The sequence below is a fragment of the Peromyscus eremicus genome, chromosome 11 (genome assembly GCF_949786415.1).
Source record: "Peromyscus eremicus chromosome 11, PerEre_H2_v1, whole genome shotgun sequence".
In the NCBI taxonomy this organism is placed as follows: Eukaryota; Metazoa; Chordata; class Mammalia; order Rodentia; family Cricetidae; genus Peromyscus; species Peromyscus eremicus.
Window position 1 is genome coordinate 42,995,065 of NC_081427.1, and position 17,822 is coordinate 43,012,886.

Genomic DNA, 17,822 nt, shown 5'->3' on the forward strand with positions numbered 1-17,822 from the left:
AGATTTGGCTTATGAGGTAAATGCATACTATAAAATTTCCTTCCCTCCTGTCTTCAAAAAAGTGGTTGAGCAGGGCGGTGGTGGCACATGTCTTTAATCCTAGCACTCAGGAGGCAGAGCCAGGCAGATCTCTGAGAGTTCGAGGCCAGCCTGGTCTACAGAGTGAGATCCAGGGCAGGCACCAAAACTACACCGAGAAACCCTGTCTCGAAAAACAAAGGGGAAAAAAAGCGATTGAAGTCATTTAATGCTGAATTGCTTTAATTCCTTGAAGAGACTAAACTTTACACCAGGTTGTCCCAAGTACAAATGTCTGCCGGAGAAGAGAGTGCAGCAGAGAAAAAGCAGCAATGTTCTCACACCCAGTGTGATAAGGGGTGGGCTTCTAAGGAATGAGAGTGGAAGCCAGTTGTGTTCAGAAATCTGGGTTAGAGGCTTTGTGGACATGTCTGCAGCTATAAACCATATTATTCCTTGAAGAAAACTGAAGAAACACAAGTTTCCACATTCAATTTTTACATTCACTAATTTTGAGAAACTGTATTTTTTCACCTAGAGACTGAAGGCAGTGAGTAGAATGTTGTGGGTTATTTTGGTCTCAACGGGAGGCTATGAGTTAAATGATCTTGTAGTACTTACTTAATACACTCTCTCCCCTTCTCCATTTTGTCTTTCCGCCTCAAAAAAAAAAAAAAATCCTCTGTACGAATGTGCCAACTGTGCTCCTAGATGCGGAACAGAATTTACACAGACTGTAACTGTCTATTTGAACAACAAACATAGCCTCCTTTAGACTTGGACTTTATTTGTGGTTCAAATAAAAATGATTCCTCTCAAGCGAGGCTAGAAAGATGAAGCCTGTGTTTGTTGGGTTTTGTTTCTTTTCTTCTTTTTTTTTTTTTGAGCAACTCATTCATTCTTTCAGCAATTTTCTAAGCAAGGCTAAGAGATTAAACACTAAATGAAGTACACAAAAGTTCCTGCTTACAGGGCCAGAGAGATGGCCATACACAGGCACAACACGAATAAATAAACAAACAGATTTTTTTTTTTAATTGCACTAAACCATAGTTGACATGCTGCTGGTCAGGCTGATCTTCTTTTCATTTTCATAAACTTATACTCAACACCTGCTTTGTGTCACGTGCTGAGCACAACAAAGGAAAAGAGATAGGCTTGGACTTCCAGGTGCTCAGAATCCAGTAATTAAGGCAATCAGCGTGCCACACGTGTGTAACTTGTTCAGTAAAGGGAAAGGAAGCAGTACAAATGGCAGAGATGGGGGACAGGACAAGTGATCCTTGGTACAGCCTTCAAGAGATCTGGAACCACTTTCTGCAAGGGAGGATGTCAGTCTTGAGTCTCCAAGGCAAACTGAAGAACTGACTTGGCGGAGGACTGAAGGCGGCATTTGGTACAGAGGTGCTAATGTCATTGGCAGAACGGGTTCTTCAGATAACTACAAACAGATCAGGTCTAATCAGGCAGCCAATGTGAAAAAGTGAAGGCAGACAGGTAACCTTACAGTATCCTAAGAGCTTACAACTGTTCCTGAAGAATCCATTGCAATTCTTCCAGGCTAAAACATCATGTAGTCAATTTGCTTTTTGGAATAAATTGAAAGGAGATGTGAAAAGTGATGAGGCAATGTGGGGACATATAAGGAGAAATCAGACCAGAATTGGAGAGCGGGGAGAAGTGCAAAGCCAGGTGAAGCATGTCCCAAGAGTAAAGAAAAGAGAATTTCACAGGAGAATGCTGTTATGGATTGAAGGTTTGAATTTCCCTAAAATCAGTATGTTGAAGTCTAATCCTCGCTGATGTTATCACGGCTTGCTAACTGGAAGTGCCCAGGTTAGGACATTAGAGCTTGTACATGTGGGGTGAACCCCTTTGAAGAGGACTGAACATGACATTGTTCTTCTGTCATGAGGAAACAAAGGGGAGGAGTTGGCAGCCTATACACACAGGGGGTCCTCCACAGAAGCCGGGGGCCCTATCATCTTGATCCCAGTCCTTCTGTCCTGAGAACTGTGAAAAAGAGATGTTCAAAGTCCCCAATGAGGGTATTTTGTTTAATAGCTAGAATTCAGACAAATACTAAAGCTTTGCCACTGATAGTCAAGATTGGCCATATATACCCACAGATTTGGGGTAAGACAATTTACATTCCCATCTCATATTTTAGCAACACAATACTAAAAAGAATATTAAAGAATATTACAGGGGAAGTTTTTGTCTAGGAAGCTGTCAAAATAAAGTAAAAATAAAGCTAGACATAGATGCACACACATATAATGTCAGCACTCAGGGGTCTGACGCAGGAGGGTCCTGAGTTCAAGGCTAGCCTGGATTACTTTAGAAAGTAAAATTCTGTCTCAAAAAATAAAAAAGAACAATAAGAAATTTGCAAGTAGGCTTCAAAACAATGATGTACATTCTATTATTGCAATGTTATGAATCAATTTTATTTCCTTGTAGAGAGTATGAGGGTGGCCATCTATGTTTCCATTAAATACAATCAGCCTTATGGTCCAACAGTCTTTGCATCTTTGTTTGTAAATGACTATACACATCATTCTTTGGAAAACATCATAAAGGGCTGTAAAGGCAGTGCAGTTGATAAAGTGCTGACTGGCTAGCAGGAGGACCTGAAGTTGGTCTTCAGAACCCACGAGAAGAAGCTGAGCATAGACCCAGGCACTTGCAATCCCAAGACCAGGGAAGAAAAGCCAGGTAGATCTTTAGGGCTCATTGACCAGCCATCCCAGTGAGAGGCTATGTCTCAAATAAAGTGAACAGTTCCTGAACTATATAAATCTGAAATTGACCCCTGGCATACACAAACATACACACATAGTATATTGGAACCCATACATGTGTCTACATAAGCATGTGCCCACATGTGCACATGCAAGTGTGAGCACACACACACACCCTACTAATTATCTTTTTTTAAAAAAGAAAGAGCTCTTGTTGCAGCCCAACTCAGACATTTCAGCTCTCTGATTTCTGACTTTTATCTGAGGTAGCTATTGCTTTACAGGTTGTCAACTTTTAGTCAACTGGAGTTGAGTCACCTCATATTGTAGGTGGCATTGCTGAACTGACCAGAAGCTGACAAAGACCAAGTCCAATGATTCCAGAGTCCTGTGGATTGAGTCCACTCATGGAACAGTGTGGACATTTCATATGTAAAATTGAAATACAAATTATGTCAGGAAAATAAGATTGATGATGGATAGGAAGTCTGGAATATGTATGCATACTCATTTCTGCCTCTGTCTATCTGACTCCTACCACTTAATACTTAACCAGTAAACGTAATAGTTTCTTCTTAATTTCTACATTGCCAACGGCAATCCAATCCTCATCTGTTCATTTCTACATGGGTGTGATAGCCCATCATCTTCTTGTGTTCACTTTTTCTTAGGATATACATCTTTATAAGATCAGAACAGTCCTGTCTAAACGTTGTTTTCAACATGCCATGTCTTTGGTCATGATTCTGATGTGCAAACCCCCTTCCACCTGTACTATTATCATGCCTATGTTTCCAGAGGACATTTCTTCAGTTTGTTTTCAGTACTCTTCTAAACTCTGCCATTGTAGTTACTGGGGCATCCCCCAACAAGCCTGCAATGCCGGTGGGTGGCTAAAGGGGGTGGAGAGGAACCACTCTGGAGATGGTTTCCGGGAACAGCTTCTGCTTTGCCACATGTGAGCAGCTACTCACACAGCAGAAGCCTATGGACTGTGACTGGATTGGTTAGCACATGGCCTTGGATTGAACAGTAAGCACTAATTCACCAGGGTCTCTATACAGAAGAAGTGCCTAAAGGAGAGGTGAAGAGTGTCGACCCATCAGGAGGGCAGTTACTAGCTACTCACCATACTTCAGAATTCAGTGTTCTGACTTCTGGGAATACTCAGAAGCATGGCGTGCCATGGCTTAAAAGCACAATGTACCAGGTAGGCTGGCTGCCAGGTCATGCCTGCACTTTCTTCTACAAAATTCTGATTTATTAACTAACCCATCTACAACTACACCTTCTTAGCTGTTCAATCTAAACACAAGTTTGCTAGCTTTTGTCTCTGCAATTTTCTGCACTTGTACCTAGGCCTGTTTTTTTTTTAAATAAAAAACATGTCTAGGATAGTTCCTGACATTTATAGGATTTCAGAAGATAGTTATGCATGAATAATCAATAAGCATAACTGTTTTGTAACAAATAAGAATATTTTTCCAAGTAAGAGTCAAGCAGTAATATCGTCTGAACATGGATCCCTAGATATATTCATGTTTTTCTCTCTCTCTCTCTCTCTCTCTCTCTCTCTCTCTCTCTCTCTCTCTCTCTCCTCTCTCTGTCTCTCTGTTTTTGAAGAGTTTCAGGAAAAAACATTTCCAGAACTTACGTGTAGTCAAGCAAATCAGTGTCCTGTTGAAGTTAAATATGAGTATTAAAACCTAAATGACCGAGATTATCATACACACACACACACACACACACACACACACACACACACACACACATATATACATCTAGGTAAGAAACTTGGCAGGAAATGGTTAAATAGAGTAGATGTCAAGTGCTACCCTAAACCAAAAGCAAAAGAAGGAATTTTCCTGAAGACATAATAGAAAATCCTGCTGGTTCACACTCAGCTTAGTTACAGTGCTCACTTTTACCTTCTGATAGCCATAACTGAATTTGTTTTTTTTTCTTTCAATGCAGCAAAATTCAGCACCACCTCCTTCTCTATGTCTGTATTCTGTGCTCCCAGTTCCATCCCCACCGTCTCGTCCCCATGTTTCTCCACCCCTAAACTCCCTCCACACGTATTCATTGCTAGATTTTCCTTTTCTAAGAGATTTCTTAATCTTCACACCTTCGATAATACCATCCTGAACAGGACATTTCAGTCTTAAAAAATAACTGTTACCTTTACAGTTCTGAACCATGTTACACCTGTATTTCTTTTCACCGCCACCTTGACTTTATTCATACTCCTCTTGTGCCCATCACCCTTTTCATCTTTCGTCTTCCCTCCTCACTTGACAGGCACACCATCTTAAATGAGTGCCTGTCAATGAGGAGGGGTCATTGATGAAAGGGTGTGCTTTCTGATAACTCTGCGATTTAAAAGACACCGTGCTTCTTCGCTTTTTTGGAAGCCTAAATAAATCTTTCGAGAATCGGATGCCAATGTCCCTAGAAAACAACACAAATTTATAGAATCATTATTTTTTTTTATCCTAACAGTGTTTGCTGACCTCCCTGACATCATCAAGGACTCCAGGTTGAAAATGTGTGCCCGGGAAAGGGAAGGCAATTATTTTAATCACCCCTTCCCTAGAAACTTACTTATTCAGAATCAGGATCAGGATCTGCTTTCTTCTTTCACTGTCTCACAAATCTCTGTTTTACATTGAAACCTCTTTCATTGTAAGCCATCTAAGGGAAAGTAACAGCACAGGGACAGCGATTCCATTTAAAGTAATGGAAGCCATGTTAAGGAAACACACACACACACACACACACACACACACACACACACACACACTCCAAAAAAGACTGGGGCTTTCTAGTAGACTAAGCTTTTGAGAATTAAACATTAAAGCCAGAGCTGGAGATATGTCTTGGTTGACAAAGTTTTTACCATGCAGGCATGAAGATGAGAGCCCCCGAACCTCAGCATCTACATAAAATCCAGGTGGGTGTGTTGGCTCATCTTTAATCTTAATGCTTGGGAGGAAAAGACACTGGGTCCCTGAGCAGTGAGAGAATCTGCCACAGAAGAGTTCATGGAGAACAATCAAGGGAGACACTCATTGTCAACCCTGGCCTCCACATGTACATGCCCATGGTCCCCCACATACACATGCACTTACACACACGCACACATATAAAGCACACATAGAGAAGAAGAAAATAAAACTATATATACTATGAACAGAGCCTCAAAAAGATTATTTCTCATGTTAATATTTATTGTCATTACTTGTATTGTATGTTAACCCCATAAGTGATAAAAACCAGCCTACTGGTAAACCTGTGTTTGGTAACTACCTGGGCATTATAGAAAAAGTTCCAAACTGTGGAATATACCATGTATAACCATTTGCCACTTGCTTACAAGCAGGCTCCATACACAAAGTGCTATAAGAAAACTTCATTTTTAAAGACTTCACCAAAGCTCGTGAAACATTTTATAAAATGTGTTTGGATGTCATGTGAATGAGTGCTTTCCTTGTATGAATGTATGTTCATTGCATGCATGTGTGATGCTGGTGGAGACCAGAAAAAGGGCATCAAATCCCCTGGAACTAGAGTTAGAGATAGTTGTAAGCCACCATGTGGGTGCTGGGTCCTCTGCAAAAGCAGTAACACTCTTTTTTTTTTCTTTTTTTTCTTTTTTTTTTTTTTTTTTTTTTCCCGGAAACAAGTTTTCTTCGTGTAGTTTTAGTGCCTGTCCTGGAGCTCACTCTGTAGACCAGGCTGGCCTCGAACTCACAGAGATCCATCTGGCTCTGCCTCCCAAGTGCTGGGACTAAAGGCGAGAGCCACCACCGCCCAGCTAGCAGTAACACTCTTAACTACTGAACCATCTCTCCAACCCCGAGAAATTAGTCTTACAGTCTTTGTAAAGATATCTAGGAAAATATAGACTTGTATAACCAAGCTCTTAGATACACATGCAAGAATCCACACCCCCTTGGGCTCCTTGGAGAAGTAGAATGACAAATTAGAAAGAGCAGGGTCTTGAATCACTCAGAATCTGAATTCTAGAATTCTAGCTGTGTTATTTATTGTTCTGTGCCATCTTTATATAGTACCTGTATGCTTCTCTATTTTATAAATTAGGGATTGTACAGCTACTATGGAAAACGGGTATGAAAATACATGTGAAACCCCAAGTGCAGTATCTGACTTATAGTAAGTACTCAAGCCATAGCAAGTATCCGGACCCACCTTACAAAGTTGTTTAAGTAAGCTAATCTGTAATAAGTTATTTAGAATATGGGAGTGCCCTTATTCATATTCTTGATCATAAAACACTTAAAATTTTTCTATCAACAACACTTAAGTGCTAACCAATTATGACCTTAATGTGAATGAACACTCTCACATCTGAAAAAGCCTTTGTTAGACTACACTAAATCATGCAAAATCAGTGTATATGAACATATATGATTAGGGTACAGCATAGGTATCACCTATGGCATCACCCAAAGAATGTGCCAGGGAACCTGACCTTTACAATATTCTTGCTAGTAGAGTTCTTTGGCTAAACAAGCTTGAGAAATTGCATGTGCAGCTGCTTTTTGGAGTTTTGTAGTGGATATAAGCCAATCAAAAGCTAGACCCTCTGTAGTTCAATTAGTGTCACTTAACAAGCATCATCTAAACTTTGGAGTATTTTCTGCCATCTGTCCATTATCATTGCTTGATAAACCATCAGATGTCAGACAAATCATGTGATACATAGGTTTCTACATATCACACATCTCCATTTTTTAATATTCCATTTCTCTTGTCTTTGTATCCCACTTCTTGTTCTTTTCTAGTATGTAGGTATGTGTGTATGCATGCATGCATGTATGAATTCATGCACATATTGTATGTATGTATTATTTTGAGATGGGATCTTGATAAGTTGCTCAGGCTAGCTTTGAATTATCTGCCCACCTCATCCTCGGGAGTAGTTAGGATTACAAGCTTGTCTGTATAACTGTGCTTGGTTCCTCCTGCCTTCATGACATATGCTATTGAGAAATGTAATGTTCCTCCCTCTTTTCATCATCATTTTCTCTCCTTGAAGAGCAATCAAAATCCCCATCCATATTTACAGCGTTCTCTGTGATATGCTAGTTACTGTGAAATCCAAGAACATGAAAGATTCAGTGCCCTAGACCTAGGCAAAACCTTACAATATCCTGCTGAGAAAATCACACACAAGATCAGCCACTGCCTAGAGATGGTATAAGGTGGCACATAAATCATTCAGCTGGAGAGGGCTGCTGAAGCTCAGAGCAGGGAGGGGCCAGGGTATGGACTGAGGCTCCGTGAGTGGAGGAGAAGGAAGAAGGTGTCCTGGATGAAAGTTTGCAGCAGAGTCTGTGGTTTGTAAGGTGACAGGAGCAGGGGCTCAGGTTGGCATTGTTTCCAAGTAGAAGAAATTGACGCAGCCCAAATAAGGGTTTCACTCACGGGCCGTAAATGCGTGGAAGAGATTCCTTCCAGGGAGAGGAGGGAAATAAAGTTGAAAACAAACATGTGGCCTTGAGCTAATGGATGTTGTGGGCATTAGGTAAGTGCACTGGTAGTTCCAGGAGAGAGAACAGACAAGAGACAGGAGGGAGGGAAGGACATTAGGAAGCCACTGTAATGGTGGAGAGATGCAGAGGGAAGCAGACTCCTGGAGGGAGGCATGCCCTTTACTCCTGCTGTCCTGAGCCATGGGCATTAGGTTCAAATGGCAGCGTGGTAAGCCAGCATCATCCGGAAAACATTTGCCAAGTGTTTTCGGTTTGCTCTTTTGTACAGTAAGACCCCCACCCCACCCCCAATGCATCCCTGGAAGGTTTACTCTAGCCATTTACACACATTTTATTGGATTATTATTTTCTGAGACAGGGTTTCTCTGTGTATCTTGGGCTGTCCTGGATCTTGCTCTGTAGACCAGGTTGGCCTCGAACTCACAGAGATCTCCCTGCCTCTGCCTCCCAAGTGCTGAGATTAAAAGCATGCACCAACAACTGCCCACCATTTTATTGGATATTTAAGACTAAATTTGACTTTAAAAAGGTGTATATTCATGTCCTTGTTTCTTTTTTAACTGGACTTGCTTAAATTTAAATGTGTGATTTATTTGTAAAATATTTATCAAGTCTGAGACATGTAACACACAAGAGCTGCTTTTTATAACAACCCATCTCCTCCCTATCTCTTCCTAAAACACAATACTAAAAAGGAATCTTGTTTGGGTACATACTTATGATACTGATGGGAGACCACACCTCCCTGTACTTCTTTGAAAATAAACACAACAAACAAATTAACAATTAAGCATATCCACTATTCACTTGGAAAGAGTCAATATCTTGAAAGTGTTCTGTCTTCATGAGCTCCAGTCCCCAGCTTATACTTTTGGTACCCTTCAGTATCCTCCCACAAGTAGCCATTATGGAGAACTCAACTTCTGTGGGGTGTGCCATGACTTTCTGACACCTCCATTCATTCATACAAGTTTGGAAGTATTAAGTGAGATCCAGCCGCTTCTATTTATCACTGAGATGCAACTATGTGCATGCAAACTAATATATGTGTATTCTACACACACACACACACACACACACACACACACGTATGTGTATGTGTGTGTGTGTGTATTTATCAGTGAGATGCAACTATGTACATGCAAACTAACATATGTGTATTCTACACATACACACATGTGTGTGTGTGTATTCTATGCACATATACACAGATGACTTGATTAAAATTGGAGGTGCAATGAATACTGTTGTTAGTTGTGCTCATGGTTGTAGGCATGTGTGTGCTAATTGCTAGTATAAAATCATGGACAGGAATCTTGTGATAGTTGTATTTGTTTAAAATAAGATGGTGGTAGCTGCTATTCTAAGTAATTCTAATGTTTTGTATGAGTGTGTATGTACATGTATACATATATATTCATGACGAAATTTATTATTAGGGTCATTAATAAGCTATATATTTCGAACCTGCTAGAAGAGAAAGTAGGAAGTAGTCTTGAACACATTGGCATAGGAGACCACTTTCTAAATAGAACACCAGTAGCACAGAAACTGAGAGAAACAATCAATCAATGGGACCTCTTGAAACTGAGAAGCTTTTGTAGGGCAAAGGATACGGTCAACAAAGCAAAGCGACAGCCTACAGAATGGGAAAAGATCTTCACCAATCCCACATCTGACAGAGGACTGATATCCAGAATATATAAGGAACTCAAGAAATTAGACATCAAAATGCCCAACAGTCCAATTAAGAAATGGGCTATAGAACTAAACAGAGAATTCTCAACAGAGGAAACTCAAATGGCTGAAAGACATTTAAGGAATTGCTCAACATCCCTAATCATCAGGGAAATGCAAATCAAAACAACTCTGAGATACCACCTTACGCCTGTCAGAATGGCTAAGATCAAAAACACTGAAGACACCTTATGCTGGAGAGGATGTGGAGCTAGGGGAACTCTCCTCCACTGCTGGTGGGAATGCAAGCTTGTACAACCACTTTGGAAATCAATATGGCGATTTCTTAGAAAATTGGGAATCCATCTCCCCCAAGATCCAGCTATACCACTCTTGGGCATATACCCAAGGAATGCTCAACCACACCACAAGAGCACTTGTTCAGCTATGTTCATATCAGCGTTGTTTGTAATAGCCAGAACATGGAAACAACCTAGATGCCCTTCAACTGAAGAATGGATAAACAAAATGTGGTACATATACACAATGGAATACTACTCAGCAGAGAAAAACAATGACATCATGAGGTTTGCAGACAAATGGATGGATCTAGAAAAAATCATCCTGAGTGAGGTATCCCAGACTCAGAAAGACAAACATGGTATGTACTCACTCATAACAGGATACTAGATGTGGAACAAGGATGACTGGACTGCTACTCACATCACCAGGGAGGCTACCTGGAAAACAGGACCCCAAGAAAGACACAGGGATCGCCCAACGACAGAGAAATGGAATGAGATCTACATGAACAGCCTGGACAGGAGTGGGGGTAGTGAAGGGCGAGGGTCGAGGGAAAGAGAGCTTGGGTGAGTGGGAGATCCCAGCTGGATCAAAAACAGAGAGGGAGAACAAGGAATAGGAGACCATGGTAAATGAAGACCACATGAGAATAGGAAGAAACAAAGTGCTAGAGAGGCCCACAGAAATCCACAAAGATACCCCCACAACAGACTGCTGGCAATGGTCGAGAGACAATCCGAACTGACCTACTCTGGTGATGGGATGGCCAAACACCCTAATTGTCGTGCTAGAAACCTCATCCAACTACTGATGGATCTGGAAGCAGAGATCCATGACTAGGCCCCAGGTGGATCTCTGGGAGTCCAATTAGCGAGAATGAGGAGGGTTTATATGAGAGAGAATTGTTGAGACCAAGGTCGGATAAAGCACAGAGACAAATAGCCAAACAAATGGAAACACATGAAATATGAACCAATGGCTGAGGGGTCACCAACTGGATCAGGCCCTCTGAGTGGGTGAGACAGTTGATTGGCCTGATCTGTTTGGGAGGCATCCAGGCAGTGGGACCGGGTCCTGTGCTCATTGCATGAGTTGGCTGTTTGAAACCTGGGGCCTATGCAGGGTCCCTTGGCTCAGCATGGGAGGAGGGGACTGGACCTACCTGGACTGAGTCCACCAGGTTGATCTCAGTCTGTGGGGAAGGCTTTGCCCTGGAGGAGATTGGAATGGGGGGCGGGCTGGGGGGAAGGTGAGGGGGGCAGGAGGGGGGAGAACAAGGGAATCTGTGGCTGATATGTAGAACTGAATTGTATTGCAAAATAAAAATTAAAAAAAAATAAGCTATATATTTCAACTTAAGTGAAACAAAAGAAGTAATACATATATACACATATGATACAAAATAAATCTATATATAATTAAAGCAGTATATTTTAAAGAATTTATATATACCATATGCACACAGATACACATTTGATCTGATATACAGGGAATAGAAAAAACTTCATACAAAATAATATTTATTTTTATAACATGCAGTTGGCACTTTTGTTTTCTATTCTACTTAATCTACTGAAGTCCTGATTTGACACACTAGGTTGAATTTGAAGCATGCCAATTGATTTGGAAATACAAAAGTCAGAATTAGCTTGTTTGATGAATGAAAGTTTGATTCTTACGTTTCCTCCCTCCCTTTTGTAATATATTTCTCCTCTACTTCTCTGCTTCACATGAGAGGTGAAGCCTAGGACACTCGGTGGTGCACGCTAGCTAACAGGTATGCATTTCTAAATAACTTCTTTACACATTTGTGAGTTTCCATGGAGTGGAGCACTATAGGTGTGCCAGCTGGGCATATAAGGCAGAGGGCACTCACTAAGTGGATCTAGAAGCCATCACATTATGAGACTGAATAAATGAATGAAAATGCTTGGTGGGTCTTAAATTCTGGTCAGTAGGATTACAGAGAGAACAACAGACTATTGGAATGTTGGCCAACTATTGCTAGAATTTTGTCTTTTAAAAATCCCATATTTAAACTATTAAGACAACATTTAGCTATTAGAAATTTCTACATTTTTTTAAAAGTTAAATACTTTAAGGAACATACAAATTAATAGTATGGACTTCAGTGGTCATGCCGCTCGTGTGTGTGTGTGTGTGTGTGTGTGTGTGTGTGTGTGTGTGTATGTGTGTGTGTGTGTGTACATGCTGCATATTTGTCTTGTGAAACACACTCAGCCCTGGCATATATATAGAAGTCCAAGGACAACCTCAGGTATTGCTCCTTCCAGTGTGTTTAAGACAGGGCCTCTCACAGTTTACTGCTTCATATACCAGGCTCTGTGGCCTACAAACTTCAGGGGATTCTCTCTCTTCCACCTCTATCTCACCATAGGAGCAGTGAGATTACAGCTGCGTGCATTCACATTCCATTGTGTGGCAAGAAGTTTACGCATTGGTCCATCTCCCCGGCATGAGTTTGCTTTTCCCTAGCCACAGTTTTTACCATTAGTAACAGAAACTTTCTGAAGGGTAGTGTTTTAACAAATCCCACAGGGAGTTGATCATTTCAAGATGGAATAAGGAAATATGATTGCCAGGCATGGTGGCACACGTATGTCTTCCCAGCATTCATGAGGTTGAAGCAAGAGGGACATAAAAGCTAGGTGTTTGAGACAAGGCTGATAAACATAGTAAGATCCCATCCTGACGTGGGGGGGGTGAATTTGTGGAATGCTAACGTGGGGTCAAGGAAAGAAAAGTTGACTTTTTGTGGAATGCTAACGTGGGGGTCAACGGAAGACTGTTCAATTTGAAGTCAAGGGACAGATTCTTTTTCTGGCTCCAGCACTGACTCAGAAATGGCCTTGGCCAAAGGACTTCAGCTGTCCCTGGACCAATTGGACTCTATATGAGATGAGCTGTGAGAAACAAAAACTGACCCAAAATACTTGACCCTGGGGGGGGGGGGGGCTGACAATGATCTATGACCCAACACCATTTCCCAAAGTCACACCTGCATACTAACCCTCCCCTGAGTCAACAACTAGGGAAAGCACCTCATTCCATCTGGCCCTTGTTCTCCTCTCCTGTTCCTAAAAATCTTAAAAATAAACTCTTCCCTACAGGTCTGAGGATTTCTTCTTTCTCTTTTGTGTAATCTTATATTCCCCAAGAATCTCATCGATGGTAGAAAATCTGCACCCTTACTCAACACAATAGTCTAGCTTTGTAATGATCTGGATTTCATCCAAAGTTCAGTGAGCCTCTGCAAAGCCCCCCTGGAGGTGGCTCTCCTGAAACCTTGCTCATTAGCCTAGAGATGCCCTCACCTCCACACCTCGCTCTAAAGTTTCCTGTCAGCCCTGTCTGCATACTTGGCCACAGTAAGTTATTTTTTAAATTTGAATTCATTTATTATTATTTTTTTTTACTTGCCACTGGATCATCCAGATGATCAAGTTCCTGCCTTTCATTGCCTGCTTCCTTCACGTGGAAGTTCCCTAGAGGAAGCTCCGCTTAAACTCCAATGACGCAGATAACAAGCTCTTCACAGGAGGGGCAGGAAGGCCCAGGGTGGAGGAAGGGAGACACTTAGGAGGTGAATCAGGGGAAGAGGTTCAGGAGTTAAAGGGAACTCACAGCATCAGTTGTATTTTACTCCACAGACAAAGTTAGACAGCTAGACAGTCTTATGATTCACCCCTGTCTGTTTAAATATTTGCTTCACATTATTTCTCAATAAAAGGTTGTTGACTTCCCAGAGGACCTGGGAGTCTATGTGATTCTCCATAGACAGGGCTATTGTCAGAAGATCTTTGGCTTTAGGAAATTGACAGTCTAGAGGCACCGCTTGACCAAAGGAACAATTAGCTGTTTTCCGAAGAAATTCATGTGCAGTTAGGACAAGAGGAATAAACAGAATATTAGCAAAGGTCAGGGGACCCAGTGTGACTCCCTGGGAGGATGTAATGACACCAGATGTTGCAGGCTTGGCTGGGGCCTAGAGGACAGTGTGGTTCATGGGAATAGCAAAACTTCGTCCCGGCTCTAGGCCTCTCGCATACCATGAAGCAAACAGTGTTTTCATTCTCCAGCCCTCCAAATTGTCTGCAGTGGAAGTCTCAGTGTAATGCAGGGAAGTTGGAGAGCTAGAACTACCAGAGCAAAGGAGAAAAACACAGGTCGAAGTGCCTGAAAGTACAAGACAGTATTGCTGGTTCAAAGCTGATGAGATCCAGGGCACACTGTCTGGAAATGGCAGTTTAAGCAACGTTTGTTAAAAACAGAACAGGAAAACTGGGGGCTTCCAGCTAAAGAGAAGAGAATACAGTATGTTGTGAACTTGAGTCATTTTTACAGTTTGAACTGTCAGCTTGCTGCTACCATTGCCTCCCTTTTACCCCTTCAGCTGGACTTGCTCCGAGGGCTTATCACACTGGTGTGACAGTCACTGTCCACTGTCAACTTGTGGAGATCTAGAATAACGTGAGAGATGAGCCTCTGGACATGCCTGTGAGAGATTATTCTGATGGGATTAGTTGATAGGGGGAGGTCCACCCACCTAGGAAGGCATCATTCAAGATCTCAGACTATGGTATAAGGCAACCCCTGACTCCAGACTTAATGTATGTCCTAAAGGATACCATATAAGCTTGAGATGCTCGTATGAGAGAGAATTAATTTACATACCTTTATCCTCTGCCTTGTAAAATGACAAGGACAATGTAAGTACATCATGGAGTATTTATCATTAAATAGATTCTGAATATAAAGTGGCAATGCCTGAAAAATAGTAAAAACTCAGAAAGCTGTAAAGTCATCATAAATTCTAGGAGCAGGCAATGAAAGCATGTTGAGACTTTAAAAAAAAAAATTATGCCAAGAGCTCACTCCAGCACTTTTCCCTTCCCAAAGACACTGTTACCCATCATTGGGATGAGACAATCATTTAGCCTTTTCATTTTGGAAAATGTAAGTGAGAGCACTAATTGTGGAAATCACTCTCAGATTATTTAACTAATTGAATGAGGCTTTTTTCTCCCTGACATCCTAAATCTCCAGTTTGTCTATGATTTGGTCAGAACAACTCTGGATAGTAGGGACAAGTTTTAGAGTGGAAAAGAAACACATTAACAGTCCGGGAAGCAGGGAGCTCTGGTTTTAGAGAACCTTACCAAGGAGTGCATTGGCCTTTTACATTTGCGACATCATGCAGGATTAAGAGGGGACTGGGAAAAATCTAAATTACTAAGGAACAGATAGATAAATCACGTTTGATGCGTGGGAGTCAAATCAGAAGTTAATTTTTGAAGCCGCTAAATCACTAAATACTCTTATCATAATGATTTATTGCTAGACTGTTTGCTAGAGTTGGCACCATATCTAACTCGTGTTGATATGGTTGCCAGATACTAGGCCTCTAGTGAATGCTTGTTGGATATGACCACACCAAAAGTGTGTGGATTATTCATTTCCCCTTGTTAGAGGTTATCCTTCTGTAACATTGTTGCACAATAACATGTTTGAGCATCAGTAATGGGACTGTTCAAAGAATACATAGTTGATTTTCCCCACCCTGTAATACAGCCTAGAGTAAGTTTGTTCAAAGGGAGAGAAAGCATTGGTGGGGTGACCCTTATTCCCATTTTCCTCTTTCCTGTGAGAGCTTTTCCTCTCTAGTTACCTGTATCTATCAAGTTTTCTTGTAGATATCAGTCCATCTTTACACACACACACACACACACACACACACACACACACACATATATATGGCTTATCCCTCACAAATGGTCTGGAGCTTACCAGATTGGTATCTGTTATCCCATCTTCATTATGAACAGCACTGCACTTGACCATGAAAAAACACTCTGTTACGAATGTCAAATCAGACACCGTAATTATGGAAGATTCACTGCCCATCAGTCAGCTGTCTGTATTTATCTTTCTTGGAGTCAGGGTATCACAATCTGCTGGTGTTTTCCTCTGTGGATACAGCTTTCAATCAGTGAATTCTCTTCTGAGAACTAGATACCACTCTTGTACACACGCACACAAGCAAAAAAAGAATAACTAATAATTATCTTCATGAATCTATTGCAATCTAGAAGCCCCACTCACTTGAAAATTCTAATCTAGTAATTAAACTCAAGAGTCTCAAGTTAAACTGTACCTTAATAATGTAGCTTATTTTGTCAGAATCAGTCAATGCCCTCTAATGGGATTGGGGATAAATGGACAGCCAAACTTAAAAATGTGGCTGGTCAAAGCAGTCAGAAAGCTCCTTCATTCTGTCAATAACAATGGCAATTTAGTGAAGTTCTTTTTACTACTGGGGATGTAATTGCTCCTGGCTTTAATTTCTTGTAATGGTGGAACGGCTGCAATTACTTCATACTTTTAGGAACATTTGGCTACATCATGTTTTGGTGTTTCTCTAAACGCTAATAAAACAGCCCTGTGATTACACATTCTTCCTATGAAGGGGCATGTCTGCCTCCTGTCAGCAAAATGGTCGCCATCGTCTACCTTAATCCAAGAAATTGCAGCAGTGGCAGCAAACATTACCTCCCTGCCTCTCTCATTTCAGGTGTCCCTGTTTGTAGCTATCCAATTTTGGTGTGCCTGCTGGAGCACCATCTTGTTAGGGCATGCGCCTATTTCTCACATGCAACTTTAAAATTCTACAGTAAGGTCAAACTGGACCTGTGGTTCAAATTCAGATGAGGCTTTGAATTTGTAAGAATACGAAGAACATCAAACAGTTTGGAGAACGCAAGCTGCTCTCCTCCTCTGCTTTCAGTCTGTCTTTTCCCAGGTCCTAGTCGGCATGTAAGCTCCAAGGTTGGGAATCAATGGCCAGATGCTATTGGAATTAATTCTTCTAGCGTGTTTTATCATTAGGCCCTTCCTCCAGACAGATCAAACAGCCTGACAAAAACACGTGAAAACTTCACGACTATGTTCACACGGGAAAAAGTCATCCCATAAATTACTTTACAAATGGGGCACTGTGGACTGAGAGCAAACATTTAAAATGTGTGCTGCATGATTAGTAAGCAACCTGAAGAAAAGACTGGTCACTATCTTCTACCACTGCCTTTCTTCCTCAGTTGTATTAGATTCCAGTTTTCAAGTAAACACACCGCTGTCCCAAACAGAAGAAAATTCTAGACTCCTTTGTATTCAAGCACTGTCACTTAACTAAGTTGCGGTGAATGACTTCATAGCAGAGGCATAGGGCAGTTCTAGGAACTTTCATTAAAAGATATAGGCCAGATATCTTTTATCTGCCTATCTTGTTTCTTAACTCTTTCTTACTGGTTAGAATGTGAGTGTGATGCCTGAAGCTGGAGCAGACCTGTTAGAACTGGGGCCCAGAGTCCACATCTAATGAATGAACAAACCTCAAATACTACGTGTTCTTGTATGCTCTGCTGGATGGTGTTCCATATTAGTGACTCGTTCAGATTTTTAACACAAAAAAAAATTTACATCCCTTTGAGGCAACTCGGTCAAAAATGTCTGTGTTTACACCCAAATGCCATTCACACTAACA

General features: G+C 41.3%; 1 protein-coding gene and 1 long non-coding RNA gene across 5 annotated transcripts in view; one reads left to right on the forward strand and one right to left on the reverse strand.

Moving 5' to 3' along the window:
- Nucleotides 1-17,822, reverse strand: part of Pde4d (phosphodiesterase 4D) — a 267,034-nt gene that overhangs the window by 61,684 nt on the left and 187,528 nt on the right. The window lies entirely within an intron of this gene.
- The window catches only part of LOC131921393 (uncharacterized), a 32,397-nt gene that overhangs the window by 10,041 nt on the left and 4,534 nt on the right, over nt 1-17,822 (forward strand). The window contains exons 5-7 of one of the 4 annotated variants that reach the window (XR_009381991.1): nt 5,669-5,715; nt 6,867-6,938; nt 11,997-12,038. The exons of 1 other annotated variant lie outside the window; for it this stretch is intronic. This is a non-coding gene — a long non-coding RNA (uncharacterized LOC131921393). The remainder of the gene's footprint in view (nt 1-5,668; nt 5,716-6,866; nt 6,939-11,996; nt 12,039-17,822) is intronic. 2 more of the 4 variants (XR_009381992.1, XR_009381990.1) reach the window with 2 other exon arrangements.